We start from the raw sequence: 12,500 nt of genomic DNA on the forward strand, positions 1-12,500 counted from the left end.
TTGGATGACCCACTACCCTTGACGGGCCCATTCGCAGATTTTTGCCCGGCCTGTGTTTAGGGAGGCGACCGGTCCTCCGTAGCTTGATCGGATTTCCCTTCCGGCCTGTGTTTAAGGAGGCGGCCGGTCCTCCGTAGCTTGATCGGATTTCCCTTCCAGCCTGTGTTTAAGGAGGCGGCTGGTCCTCCCCGGTCGGTTGCCAAGCGACCGGGACCCGCAAGTGGGCAGGAACCGTCCACCCAACGCCGGCGAGCCGGGGCCGGTGGGGGCCCTACCAAGGCGGGTCTAACTTCAGGCGGTGCAAACGGGGGAGGGGGGTAAGGACGGCTGCCGGGAGCAGACAGCCGTCCCCGGGAGGGGGTAGTAGCTTCGCGGCGGCCGCCGGGAGCAGACGGCCGTCCGCGGATTCTGCCAATGCCTGTAGGACTTTGAATATTTCACAGCCGTGCTGTGGCACTTAGAAAATTTTTCAGAGATGTGGCACTTAGAAAGTTTTTCAGAGATGTGGCACTTAGAAAGTTTTTCAGAGATGTGGCACTTAGAAAGTTTTTCAGAGATGTGGCACTTTGAACATTTTTGAGAGATGTGGCACTTTGAAAATTTTTGAGAAATGTGGCACTTTGAAAATTTTTGAGAAATGTGGCACTTTGAAAATTTTTGAGAAATGTGGCACTTAGAAAATTTTCTCTCTCTCTCTGGAAGTGCCGTGCCTTCTTCAGTTCTGCTATCCGAGCAGGGGACGCTTGCTGGCGGCCGTTACCAGCGCTCGGACCAGGCCCAATTGATTTGCATGGAAAACAATTGCGTCCCCCATGCTCGTTCTGACTATATTTTGCGAAAGGGGGGTAAAGTGATGAGTACACTAAGTGGGGGGACCAACCCATGTACTCTAGAAAAAGTACATGGGTTGACAAAAGACCAGTTCGTACTGCACCCCTGGTACCCAAACCCCTGGTACCTTTAGGCACTTAGAAAAATTTCGCCCAAATTTGGAGGTCGCTCCAGGGGAAGAGGCCGAATTTTCGCCTATTACGGCCGACCGCGGGAACCAGCCGAGGCGGACGCTTTTCGGCGCAAGAGCCGTTGGCACTTAGAAAATATTCGCTAAACTTCAAAGGACCTCCAGGGGAAGAGGCCGAATTGTCACTTTTTCTGGCCGACATCGGGAACCAGCCGAGTCGGACTCTTTACGGCGGAGCAGCCGTTGGCACTTAGAAAATATTCGCCAAACTCGGCCGGACTTCCAGGGGAAGAGGCCGAATTGTCACTTGTTCTGCCCGACATCGGGAACCAGCCGAGTCGGACACTTTAAGGCGGAGCAGCCGTTGGCACTTAGAAAATATTCGCCAAACTTGAACGGACCTCCAGGGGAAGAGGCCGAATTTTCACCTGTTCTGGCCGACATCGGGAACCAGCCGAGTCGGACGCTTTTCGGCGCAAGAGCCGTTGGAACTTAGAAAATATTCGCTAAACTTCAAAGGACCTCCAGGGGAAGAGGCCGAATTGTCACTTGTTCTGGCCGACATCGGGAACCAGCCGAGTCGGACTCTTTACGGCGGAGCAGCCGTTGGCACTTAGAAAATATTCGCCAAACTCGGCCGGACTTCCAGGGGAAGAGGCCGAATTGTCACTTGTTCTGCCCGACATCGGGAACCAGCCGAGTCGGACACTTTAAGGCGGAGCAGCCGTTGGCACTTAGAAAATATTCGCCAAACTTGAACGGACCTCCAGGGGAAGAGGCCGAATTTTCACCTGTTCTGGCCGACATCGGGAACCAGCCGAGTCGGACGCTTTAAGGCGGAGCAGCCGTTGGCACTTAGAAAATATTCGTTAAACTTGAAAGGACCTCCAGGGGAAGAGGCCGAATTGTCACTTGTTCTGGCCGACATCGGGAACCAGCCGAGTCGGACGCTTTAAGGCGGAGCAGCCGTCGGCACTTAGAAAATATTCGTTAAACTTGAAAAGACCTCCAGGGGAAGAGGCCGAATTGTCACTTGTTCTGGCCGACATCGGGAACCAGACGAGTCGGGCCCTTTAAGGCTGAGCAGCCCTTGGCACTTAGGAAATATTTGCCTTAACTCGGCCGGACTTCCAGGGGAAGAGGCCGGATTTTCACTTGTTCTGGCCAACATCGGGAACCAGCCGAGTCGGACACTTAAAGGCTGAGCAGCCGTTGGCACTTAGGAAATATTTGCCTTAACTCGGCCGGACTTCCAGGGGAAGAGGCCGGATTTTCACTTGTTCTGGCCGACATCGGGAACCAGCCGAGTCGGACACTTTAAGGCTGAGCAGCCGTTGGCACTTAGGAAATATTTGCCTTAACTCGGCCGGACTTCCAGGGGAAGAGGCCGATTTTTCACTTGTTCTGGCCGACCGGGGGAACCAGCCGAGTCGGACACTTTACGGCGGAGCAGCCGTTGGCACTTAGGAAATATTCGCCAAAATGTTCCGGACCTCCAGGGGAAGAGGCCAAATTTTCACTTGTTCTGGCCGACCGGGTGAACCGGCCGAGGCGGACACTTTACGGCGGAGCAGCCGTTGGCACTTAGGAAATATTCGCCAAAATGTTCCGGACCTCCAGGGGAAGAGGCCAAATTTTCACTTGTTCTGGCCGACCGGTGTGAACCGGCCGAGGCGGACACTTTACGGCGGAGCAGCCGTTGGCACTTAGGAAATATTCGCCAAAATGTTCCGGACCTCCAGGGGAAGAGGCCGAATTTTCACTTGTTCTGGCCGACCGGGGGAACCAGCCGAGGCGGACACTTTACGGCGGAGCAGCCGTTGGCACTTAGGAAATATTCGCCAAAATGTTCCGGACCTCCAGGGGAAGAGGCCGAATTTTCGCTCGTTCGGGCCGACCGGGAGAACCAGCCGAGGCGGACACTTTACGGCGGTTGAGCCGTTGGCACTTAGAAATTATTCAGACTTCCATCAAACACACATCGGCCTTTTGCCGTCACTGCCCGGGATGGGCACCGTGGTAGCTCGGACAGTTCGCGTGACAGCTTCCGCTGGCACTTAGACAATTTTTAAAATGAAAATAAACAGTTCTGCACATACGTGCCGACTATATTTTGCGAAATGGGGGTAAAGTGATGAGTACACTAAGTGGGGGGACCAAGTACATAAAGCCCACCCCTGGTACCTCAGAGAGGCCGAATTGACACATTTTGTGTCCGACCGCGGGAACCAGCCGAGGCGGACGCTTTTCGGCGCAAGAGCCGTTGGCACTTAGAAAATATTCGTTAATCTTGAACGGACCTCCAGGGGAAGAGGCCGAATTTTCACTTGTTCTGGCCGACATCGGGAACCAGCCGAGGCGGACGCTTTTCGGCGCAAGAGCCGTTGGCACTTAGAAAATATTCGTTAATCGTGAACGGACCTCCAGGGGAAGAGGCCGAATTTTCACTTGTTCTGGCCGACATCGGGAACCAGCCGAGGCGGACGCTTTTCGGCGCAAGAGCCGTTGGCACTTAGAAAATATTCGTTAATCTTGAACGGACCTCCAGGGGAAGAGGCCGAATTTTCACTTGTTCTGGCCGACATCGGGAACCAGCCGAAGCGGACGCTTTACGGCGGAGCAGCCGTTGGCACTTAGAAAATATTCGTTAATCTTGAACGGACCTCCAGGGGAAGAGGCCGAATTTTCACTTGTTCTGGCCGACATCGGGAACCAGCCGAGTCGGACGCTTTTCGGCGCAAGAGCCGTTGGCACTTAGAAAATATTCGTTAATCTTGAACGGACCTCCAGGGGAAGAGGCCGAATTTTCACTTGTTCTGGCCGACATCGGGAACCAGCCGAGTCGGACTCTTTACGGCGGAACAGCCGTTGGCACTTAGGAAATATTCGCCGAACTCGGCCGGACTTCCAGGGGAAGAGGCCGAATTTTCACTTGTTCTGGCCGACATCGGGAACCAGCCGAGGCGGACGCTTTTCGGCGCAAGAGCCGTTGGCACTTAGAAAATATTCGTTAATCTTGAACGGACCTCCAGGGGAAGAGGCCGAATTTTCGCTCGTTCGGGCCGACCGGAGGAACCAGCCGGGTCGGACACGTTACGGCGCAACAGCCGTTGGCACTTTGAAAATATTCGCCAAAATGTTCCGGACCTCCAGGGGAAGAGGCCGTATTTTCGCTCGTTCGGGCCGACCGGAGGAACCGGCCGGGTCGGACACGTTACGGCGCAACAGCCGTTAGCACTTAGAAATTATTCGTTAAACTTGAACGGACCTCCAGGGTTAAGAGGCCGAATTTTCGCTCGTTCGGGCCGACCGGAGGAACCAGCCGGGTCGGACACTTTACGGCCCAACAGCCGTTGGCACTTTGAAAATATTCGCCAAAGTCGTCCGGACCTCCAGGGGAAGAGGCCGAATTTTCGCTCGTTCGGGCCGACCGGAGGAACCAGCCGGGTCGGACACTTTACGGCGGAACGGCCGTTGGCACTTTGAAAATATTCGCCAAAATGTTCCGGACCTCCAGGGGAAGAGGCCGAATTTTCGCTCGTTCGGGCCGACCGGAGGAACCGGCCGGGTCGGACACGTTACGGCGCAACAGCCGTTGGCACTTTGAAAATATTCGCCAAAATGTTCCGGACCTCCAGGGGAAGAGGCCGAATTTTCGCTCGTTCGGGCCGACCGGAGGAACCAGCCGGGTCGGACACTTTACGGCCCAACAGCCGTTGGCACTTTGAAAATATTCGCCAAAGTCGTCCGGACCTCCAGGGGAAGAGGCCGAATTTTCGCTCGTTCAGGCCGACCGGAGGAACCAGCCGGGTCGGACACGTTACGGCGCAACAGCCGTTCGCACTTAGAAAATATTCGCCAAAGTCGTCCGGACCTCCAGGGGAAGAGGCCGAATTTTCGCTCGTTCGGGCCGACCGGAGGAACCAGCCGGGTCGGACACGTTACGGCGGAACAGCCGTTGGCACTTTGAAAATATTCGCCAAAATGTTCCGGACCTCCAGGGGAAGAGGCCGAATTTTCGCTCGTTCGGGCCGACCGGGAGAACCAGCCGAGGCGGACACTTTACGGCGGTTGAGCCGTTGGCACTTAGAAATTATTCAGACTTCCATCAAACACACATCGGCCTTTTGCCGTCACTGCCCGGGATGGGCACCGTGGTAGCTCGGACAGTTCGTGTGACAGCTTCCGCTGGCACTTAGAAAATTTTTAAAATGAAAATAAACAGTTCTGCACATACGTGCCGACTATATTTTGCGAAAGGGGGGTAAAGTGATGAGTACACTAACTGGGGGGACCAAGTACATAAAGCCTACCCCTGGTACCTCAGAGAGGCCGAATTTTCGAATTCTGAGGCCGAGCTGGGGAACCAGACGAGGCGGACACTTTTCCGAGCGAGAGCCGATGGCACTTAGAAAATTTTCGGCTAAGTCGGCAGGACTTCCAGAGCGAGAGGCCGAATATTCGTCATCTGTGGCCGACCGGGGAACCAGCGAAGGCGGATAGGCGGTCACGGAGGTCCCGCCGGCTGGTCCGCGGGCCAATTTGGGTCCCGTAATTTAGCGGTCGCGGTCCGGAATCCACGCCGAGCGGGGAACCAGCGGAGGCGGATAGGCGGTCACGGAGGTCCCGCCGGCTGGTCCGCGGGCCAATTGGGGTCCCGTAAGTTAGCGGTCGCGGCCCGGAATTCGCGCCGGCCGGGGAACCAGCGCAGGCGGATAGGCGGTCACGGAGGTCCCGCCGGCTGGTCCGCGGGCCAATCGGGGTCCCGTAAGTTAGCGGTCGCGGCCCGGAATTCGCGCCGGCCGGGGAACCAGCGCAGGCGGATAGGCGGTCACGGAGGTCCCGCCGGCTGGTCCGCGGGCCAATCGGGGTCCCGTAAGTTAGCGGTCGCGGCCCGGAATTCGCGCCGGCCGGGGAACCAGCGCAGGCGGATAGGCGGTCACGGAGGTCCCGCCGGCTGGTCCGCGGGCCAATCGGGGTCCCGTAAGTTAGCGGTCGCGGCCCGGAATTCGCGCCGGCCGGGGAACCAGCGCAGGCGGATAGGCGGTCACGGAGGTCCCGCCGGCTGGTCCGCGGGCCAATCGGGGTCCCGTAAGTTAGCGGTCGCGGCCCGGAATTCGCGCCGGCCGGGGAACCAGCGCAGGCGGATAGGCGGTCACGGAGGTCCCGCCGGCTGGTCCGCGGGCCAATCGGGGTCCCGTAAGTTAGCGGTCGCGGCCCGGAATTCGCGCCGGCCGGGGAACCAGCGCAGGCGGATAGGCGGTCACGGAGGTCCCGCCGGCTGGTCCGCGGGCCAATCGGGGTCCCGTAAGTTAGCGGTCGCGGCCCGGAATCCGCGCCGGCCCGCAGCCACCGCCAGGCGGATAGGCTGTCACGGAGGTCCCGCCGGCCGGTCCGCGGGGGGAACTGCGCCCTCTGGCGGACACGCCATTGTAAATGAATGGGGTTTGGCACTTAGTGCATTTTTCGCCGAAGCCGACGAGCGCTCCGGGCGAGGAGGCCGGATTCTCGCCATCCGTGGCCGGCCGGGGAACCGGCCAAGGCGGATAGGCGGTCACGGGGGTCCCGCCGGCTGGTCCGCGGGCCAATTGGGGTCCCGTAAGTTAGCGGTCGCGGCCCGGAATCCGCGCCGGCCAGCAGCCACCGGGAGGCGGATAGGCTGTCACGGAGGTCCCGCCGGCTGGTCCGCGGGCCATTTAGGGTCCCGCGAGTGAGCGGTCGCGGTCCGGAATCCAGGCCGGCCAGGAGGCACCGCCAGGCGGATAGGCGGTCACGGAGGTCCCGCCAGCTGGTCCGCGGGCCATTTATGGTCCCGTAAGTTAGCGGTCGCGGCCCGGAATGCACGCCGGCCAGGAGGCACCGCCAGGCGGGTAGGCTGTCACGGAGGTCCCGCCGGCCGGTCCGCGGGCCAATTACCTCCAGCCGAGCGGATATGAACTTTATTAGCACCTTCTACGAGATGGCGGAGCCTTATTCGACAACCAGCACCTCGGCTTAGCATTTTCCACGGCCCGCTGATCTTCCAGAAGACGTCCAGCCGGTTTCCTCCTCACATTTTAAGCCGGCCGAGGCTTCCGGCACCCCGGCTAAGCTTTCTCCACGGCCCGCTGAGCTTCCAGGGGACCTCCGGCCGGTTCTCCCGGTGCCTCGCGCCTCGCTTTGTGAGCCGGCCGAGGCTTCCAGCACCTCGGCTGAGCGTTTCCCACGGCCCGCTGAGCTTCCAGGGGACCTCCAGCCGGTTCTCCCGGTGCCTCGCGCCTCGCTTTGTGAGCCGGCCGAGGCTTCCAGCACCTCGGCTGAGCGTTTCCCACGGCCCGCTGAGCTTCCAGGGTACCTCCAGCCGGTTCTCCCGGTGCCTCGCGCCTCGCTTTGAGAGCCGGCCGAGGCTTCCAGCACCTCGGCTGAGCGTTTTCGGCGGCCCGTTGCTCTCCCGGAGGTCGCAACGGGGAGTTACCTCCCTCTCGCGGACACGGCGAGTAAATACACCGCCTCTCGCACTTGGCGCACACTCACTCGCATTGCTACGCCTCCCGTGGCACTTTAAGCGGCCGAACGGCGGGAGTAACTACGACTCTCTTAAGGTAGGCTCACTTGACTATTTATTCATGTATTTATTTATTTTTGACGGTTCGCGGAGGCGATGACGCTCCGCGCGGGTAAACGGCGGGAGTAACTGTGACTCTCTTAAGGTAGGCTCACTTGACATCTATTTATTTATGTATTTATTTATTTTTGACGGTTCGCGGAGGCGATGACGCTCCGCGCGGGTAAACGGCGGGAGTAACTGTGACTCTCTTAAGGTAGGCTCACTTGACATCTATTTATTTATGTATTTATTTATTTTTGACGGTTCGCGGAGGCGATGACGCTCCGCGCGGGTAAACGGCGGGAGTAACTGTGACTCTCTTAAGGTAGGCTCACTTGACATCTATTTATTTATGTATTTATTTATTTTTGACGGTTCGCGGAGGCGATGACGCTCCGCGCGGGTAAACGGCGGGAGTAACTGTGACTCTCTTAAGGTAGGCTCACTTGACATCTATTTATTTATGTATTTATTTATTTTTGACGGTTCGCGGAGGCGATGACGCTCCGCGCGGGTAAACGGCGGGAGTAACTGTGACTCTCTTAAGGTAGGCTCACTTGACATCTATTTATTTATGTATTTATTTATTTTTGACGGTTCGCGGAGGCGATGACGCTCCGCGCGGGTAAACGGCGGGAGTAACTGTGACTCTCTTAAGGTAGGCTCACTTGACATCTATTTATTTATGTATTTATTTATTTTTGACGGTTCGCGGAGGCGATGACGCTCCGCGCGGGTAAACGGCGGGAGTAACTGTGACTCTCTTAAGGTAGGCTCACTTGACATCTATTTATTTATGTATTTATTTATTTTTGACGGTTCGCGGAGGCGATGACGCTCCGCGCGGGTAAACGGCGGGAGTAACTGTGACTCTCTTAAGGTAGGCTCACTTGACATTTATTTATTTATGAATTTATTTATTTTTGACGGTTCGCGGAGGCGATGACGCTCCGCGCGGGTAAACGGCGGGAGTAACTGTGACTCTCTTAAGGTAGCCTGACTCGACGTCTTTTTCAACGGTGGCTGGAGGACCCGGGCGGTTCTCGGGGGTGCGTCGCTCCTCACTTTTGACGCCCGAGGAGGCTCCCGGCACCTCGGCTACGCGTTTTCGGCGGCCCGCTGAGCTTCCAGAAGACCTCCAGCCGGTTCTCCCGGTGCTTTCCTCCTCACGTTTTAAGCCGGCCGAGGCTCCCGGCACCCCGGCCAAGCGTTTCCCACGGCCCGCTGAGCTTCCAGGGGACCTCCGGCCGGTTCTCCGCGCGCTTTCCTCCTCACTTTTAAGCCGGCCGAGGCTTCCGGCACCCCGGCCAAGCGTTTCCCACGTCCCGCTGAGCTTCCAGGGGACCTCCGGCCGGTTCTCCGCGCGCTTTCCTCCTCACATTTTAAGCCGGCCGAGGCTCCAGGCACCCCGGCTAAGCTTTCTCCACGGCCCGCTGAGCTTCCAGGGGACCTCCGGCCGGTTCTCCGCGCGCTTTCCTCCTCACTTTTAAGCCGGCCGAGGCTTCCGGCACCCCGGCCAAGCCTTTCCCACGGCCCGCTGAGCTTCCAGGGGACATCCAGCCGGTTCTCCGCGCGCCCCCCTCCTAACTCGACGCCCGAGGAGGCTCCAGGCACCCCGGCCGAGCCTTTTCGGCGGCCCGCTGATCTCCCGGAGGTCGCAACGGGGAATTGCCTCCCTCTCGCGGACACGGCGCGTAAATGCACCGCCTCTCGCACTTTGCGCACACTCACTCGCATCGCTACGCCTCCCGTGGCACTTTAAGCGACCGGGACCACCGCGAGCGCGGGCGATGACTAAGAGGCTCCCCGGCCGGCCTCGCGGAGCTCCGACGCTCCCCCGCGGGACTTCCGGCGGCCGGCCGGAGCCTCGGCACGGCTGCCGCACTCCCTAATAACACCCCGCGGACCCCCGCGAGCCGAACGCTCGCTGCCGCGGGCGACCCGTGCCAAGGCGGACGCGTGACGGCGCGGGAGCCCTCGGCACTATATCACGGTCACGTATGTAGTCAAATCGTGTAAAATCACCGTTAGTTTATTCATAATATAGGTAATAATTAAATAAATATTAACATCGCGTATATCATTAATAAACACATGTATGTATTTATTTAATAATTAAATAAATATTAACATCGCGTATAATCATGCGCAATACTTCGTGGCCGACCGGGGAACCGGCGAAGGCGGACGCATCGCGGCGCGAGAGCCGTTGGCACTTTGGAAAAATAAATAAATAAATAAATAAATAAATAATAATTCGCCGACCGGGCTCCGGGGGGAGAGGCCGATTTTTGGCCGTTCGTGGCCGACCGGGGAACCGGCGAAGGCGGACGCATCGCGGCGCGAGAGCCGTTGGCACTTTGGAAAAATAAATAAATAAATAAATAAATAATTCGCCGACCGGGCTCCGGGGCAAGAGGCCGAATTTTCGCTCGTTCGGGCCGACCGGGGAACCGGCGAAGGCGGACGCAGCGCGGCGCGAGAGCCGTTGGCACTTTGAAAAAAAAAAAAAAAAAAAAAATTCGCCCACCGGGCTCCGGGGGAAGAGGCCGGCTTTTCGCCGTTCGCGGCCGACCGGGGAACCGGCGAAAGCGGACGCGCTCTCTAACGAGCCCCGCCGGCCGGAGGAAGTGCGCCCTCTGGCGGACACGCCGTTGTAAATGAATGGGGTTTGGCACTTAGTGCATTTTTCGCCCAAGTCGAAGCGCGCTCCGGGCGAGGAGGCCGGATTCTCGCCACCCGTGGCCGGCCGGGGAACCGGCCAAGGCGGACGCGCTCTCTAACGAGCCCCGCCGGCCGGAGGAAGTGCGCCCTCTGGCGGACACGCCGTTGTAAATGAATGGGGTTTGGCACTTGGTGCATTTTTCGCCCAAGTCGAAGCGCGCTCCGGGCGAGGAGGCCGGATTCTCGCCACCCGTGGCCGGCCGGGGAACCGGCGAAGGCGGATAGGCTTTCACGGAGGATCCGCCGGCTGGTCCGCGGGCCGATTAGGGTCCCGCGAGTGAGCGGTGGCGGTCCGGAATCCAGGCCGGCCAGGAGGCACCGCCAGGCGGATAGGCTTTCACGGAGGAGCCGCCGGCTGGTCCGCGGGCCGTTTAGGGTCCCGCGAGTGAGCGGTGGCGGTCCGGAATCCAGGCCGGCCAGGAGGCACCGCCAGGCGGATAGGCTTTCACGGAGGACCCGCCGGCTGGTCCGCGGGCCGTTTAGGGTCCCGCGAGTGAGCGGTCGCGGTCCGGAATCCAGGCCGGCCAGGAGGCACCGCCAGGCGGATAGGCTTTCACGGAGGACCCGCCGGCTGGTCCGCGGGCCGTTTAGGCTCCCGTAAGTTAGCGGTCGCGGTCCGGAATACAGGCCGTCCAGGAGGCACTGCCAGGCGGATACACTCTCTAACGAGCCCCGCCGGCTGGTCCGCCGGGGGAAGTGCGCCCTCTGGCGGACACGCCGTTGTAAATGAATGGGGTTTGGCACTTAGTGCATTTTTCGACCAGCGGCAACGCAGGCTGACGGGCGGCCGCTTCCACGGGCCGGTACTACTCTACGGAGGCGCTAGCCGCCTCCGGTGGGGGCCGTGTGATCTCGCTGGATGCCCGAGGACCTTCCGCGAGGCCCGGCCGCAGCTTTTACGCGCGCCCGGTCCTATTACCTGGTGGAAGCTGGAGGCCGGGGCTCCGCAGCTCGCCGCCCGGGGACCTTCCGCGAGGCCCGGCCGCAGCTTTTACGCACCACCGCTGCTATTCTCTGGCTCCGGCTTCGTCCCGGAGGGTGCTTGGGGAACGGCGGCGCACACCGCGAACGGCCGGTGGCGGTCGGCTGGTGGCGGTCGGCTGGTGGCTGTCGGCTGGTGGCGGTCGGGGGTGGCGCTTGGGGATGGCGCTTGGGGATGGTGGCTGTCGGCTGGTGGCGGTCGGCTGGTGGCGGTCGGCTGGTGGCGGTCGGCTGGTGGCGGTCGGGGGTGGCGCTTGGGGATGGCGCTTGGGGATGGTGGCTGTCGGCTGGTGGCGGTCGGCTGGTGGCGGTCGGGGGGTGGCGGTCGGGGATGGCGCTTGGGGATGGTGGCTGTCGCCTTGTGGCGGTCGGCTGGTGGCGGTCGCCTTGTGGCGGTCGCCTTGTGGCGGTCGGGGATGGCGCTTGGGGATGGTGGCTGTCGCCTTGTGGCGGTCGGCTGGTGGCGGTCGCCTTGTGGCGGTCGCCTTGTGGCGGTCGGGGATGGCGCTTGGGGATGGTGGCTGTCGCCTTGTGGCGGTCGGCTGGTGGCGGTCGGCTGGTGGCGGTCGGGGGGTGGCGGTCGGGGATGGCGCTTGGGGATGGTGGCTGTCGCCTTGTGGCGGTCGGGGGGTGGCGGTCGGGGATGGCGCTTGGGGATGGTGGCTGTCGCCTTGTGGCGGTCGGCTGGTGGCGGTCGGCTGGTGGCGGTCGGCTGGTGGCGGTCGGGGGGTGGCGGTCGGGGGTGGCGCTTGGGGATGGTGGCTGTCGCCTTGTGGCGGTCGGCTGGTGGCGGTCGCCTTGTGGCGGTCGGGGGGCGGCGGTCGGGGGTGGCGCTTGGGGATGGTGGCTGTCGGCTGGTGGCGGTCGGCTGGTGGCGGTCGGCTGGTGGCGGTCGGCTGGTGGCGGTCGGGGGTGGCGCTTGGGGATGGCGCTTGGGGATGGTGGCTGTCGCCTTGTGGCGGTCGGCTGGTGGCGGTCGCCTTGTGGCGGTCGGGGATGGCGCTTGGGGATGGTGGCTGTCGCCTTGTGGCGGTCGCCTTGTGGCGGTCGCCTTGTGGCGGTCGGGGATGGCGCTTGGGGATGGTGGCTGTCGCCTTGTGGCGGTCGGCGGTGGTGGTTTGGGACCGGCGTCCGGCGCAAAGTGCGTGTTGCGCGGGCCGGAGAAAATTTAGGCCAGGGGCCCGCCGCTGGAGAAATTTTTAGGTACCAGGGGTGGATTTTTTTTGTCACCGCAGGAGGGGGACGTTG

This window comes from Syngnathus scovelli, unplaced genomic scaffold (assembly GCF_024217435.2).
Source record: "Syngnathus scovelli strain Florida unplaced genomic scaffold, RoL_Ssco_1.2 HiC_scaffold_56, whole genome shotgun sequence".
In the NCBI taxonomy this organism is placed as follows: domain Eukaryota; kingdom Metazoa; phylum Chordata; class Actinopteri; order Syngnathiformes; family Syngnathidae; genus Syngnathus; species Syngnathus scovelli.